The sequence below is a fragment of the Scylla paramamosain genome, chromosome 38, assembly GCF_035594125.1.
Source record: "Scylla paramamosain isolate STU-SP2022 chromosome 38, ASM3559412v1, whole genome shotgun sequence".
NCBI lineage: Eukaryota > Metazoa > Arthropoda > Malacostraca > Decapoda > Portunidae > Scylla > Scylla paramamosain.
The window spans coordinates 11,401,235-11,403,734 of record NC_087188.1 but is presented as its reverse complement, the minus strand read 5'-3'; the positions used below and the strand labels follow the sequence as shown (position 1 = coordinate 11,403,734).

The 2,500-nt window shown below is 39.0% G+C and overlaps 1 protein-coding gene across 2 annotated transcripts in view; it reads left to right on the top strand.

The window, feature by feature from the left end:
• LOC135091761 (uncharacterized) overlaps positions 1-2,500 on the top strand; it is a 60,106-nt gene that overhangs the window by 17,507 nt on the left and 40,099 nt on the right. The window lies entirely within an intron of this gene.

Genomic DNA, 2,500 nt, shown 5'->3' with positions numbered 1-2,500 from the left:
AATCTATTCATGAACATTATAGGGGGTGGAGAGAGAGAGAGAGAGAGAGAGAGAGAGAGAGAGAGAGAGAGAGAGAGAGAGAGAGAGAGAGAGAGAGAGAGAGAGAGCCTGAGGAGAATAAGCCATATAACATATCACACTGAAACACTATTTGCAGTTTAACGAAGGACTGAATTGCTCCTCTCTTGTTCAAATATCAATTAAAGCTACATAAAAGAATCAATATATATCCTCTTATCCCTTATACAACTGTACATTAACTCGTAATGCAACTTTTAATATTGATTCCTTACTTAGTGACTCGCTGCCTTTAGGAGATTCAATAGATTTCATACGCTGGCGCAATATATGTTAAGGAATGCTGTATTTTCTAAGTTTATATGGATCTTCACTATTTGTTCTGTCGTCATGTAAACTCTAAAATTTTCGTCCGTTTTTTTTATCTCATTAATGTAAGTTATTTGGTATCTTCATTTTTTTTTTCATTTTTGTCACTCTAAAGTTTGAAATTCTCCGTCTTTATGTTTTTTTTCGTTTTCCATTTCAGTAACGAGAGAGTAATTCTGTATTTTCACCCTTATTTTTGTCACTCTAGACTCTGAGATTATCTGTTTTTTTTTCTTTCTTTTGTTTATCCTTTTTCCGTCTCAGTAATACAAGGATTATTCTGTACCTTCACTCTTTCATCTCTTGTCACTGGAGCTCTAAAGTTTTCCTTATTACTTCAATTATTCTGTATTGCCATTCTTCTGTTATCTTTCACTAGTAAACTCAAGAATTCTCAGCTTGTTTTTTGCCTTTCCTCCCTACATTCCGTTCACTACACTAATGCAAGAGTTGTCATTCATCCATTATCATTTTACTGCAAAGTCGTGAATTCTATGGTTATTTTTTCCTTTTTCACTTTTCATCACAGTTCTGTCCATCTTATTAATGCAGGAGTCAAGCACCTCTTCTCTTTAAACCCTCTAACTAACTGTTTCTGCTTTCCTGTTTCCCTCACTGTCCTCTCCGTTTTACTAATGCAAGAGTCAACCAGCTTCTTCACTCCTTTGGGACCCTTTATCTGTTGTTTTCCTCCTGTCTCTATTCTGTCAAGTGCCGAAACCCTACACTCTTTTGAGATAACTGTTTGCTTTTCCCTGTTTCCATCGCTAATCTGTCACTAATGCAAGACGAGAGCTAGTTTACTCTTTCAAAACCCAAATAAACTTGTTTCCATGTGTCTCTTGCATTCTCTCTACCTTAATAATGCAAGAGTCAACTGGTCTTTCAAAACCCAATATATCTGTTTGTACATTTCTCAACCCATCAAACAGCACCATCACTCTTTGAAAACCCAAACTTTCTTCCATATTTCTTTTACATCGCTCCGCCTTACTAATGCAAAAATCAGCCAGTCAGCCATCACCTTTACTCTTTCAAAACCCAAACTTGCTTCCATATCTTTTTCAAATCGCTCCACCTCACTAATGCAAAAGTCAGCCAGTCTCAACCAGTGCCTTTACTCTTTCAAAACCCCAGTATGCTTGTCTTCGTATTTCTCTCTCATTCGTTGCTAGCTTAGTGAACATCGAGGCAACAGCAGAGGCGTATGGACACATTCCCAGATGTTGGAGGTCGGCAAATGTATATGTAATAGGAGAAGACCACGCACCGCTGAGCACAAGTTAAATGTCTACTTCGGTTAGGGATGAAAATGTTCTGGCGTTGTGTTTGTTGGAACAGAATCTCTCTCTCTCTCTCTCTCTCTCTCTCTCTCTCTCTCTCTCTCTCTCATAAGGCCATCCCTCACACACAAATCAATGGAACAATTATCGTATATCTATAACAATAATCATTTAGCATAATTTAGAAAACGGAATTTGCACTGATGGCCAACTGAGATATTTTTATTTGTAGCAAAGAGTAATTACCCTTTGACTCCTCCTCCTCCTCCTCCTCCTCCTCCTCCTCCTTTGTGTGTATTTTAAGAGATATCCTAACAGTTTCCTGCCCTTCGTGATCTGAAATAAGAGGGTATCTGTAAATATCCTATGTTGTGTGTCTTTTACTAAAATAATATCCTTCGCTTTCTGTATTCTTCACAAAGGATAGAAAGGATACCAGTGCCCTTGTATCCTTCGTCCTCTCGTGTCCCTGAAGGAAAGAGACGTCCTTTTAACTAACCTACCAATATCCTACCTGCTTATTGAAGGGTATCCTACGAAAGTCCTATTCTTGTGGCCCTGGGAGGAAGGATATCTTAGAAGCGCCACCCTTGTTGTGTCCTAGAGGGCGAGGTATCCTATGGAGGTCCTGCCATGTCCTCGTATCCTGCAGGAGTGGACAGATATCCTATATTCCCCTTATGTTAGAGTCCTTTTGAATTACTGGCATGTCTAACGCAGATGGTGTTCTGTCCTCCTGTCCTCCTTTTCCTCTTCCTCCTCCTCCTCCTAGTGATCTTTTTCCTCACTTTCCCTCTTCTCATATTTCTTCTATCATTGTTTCTTTCTTT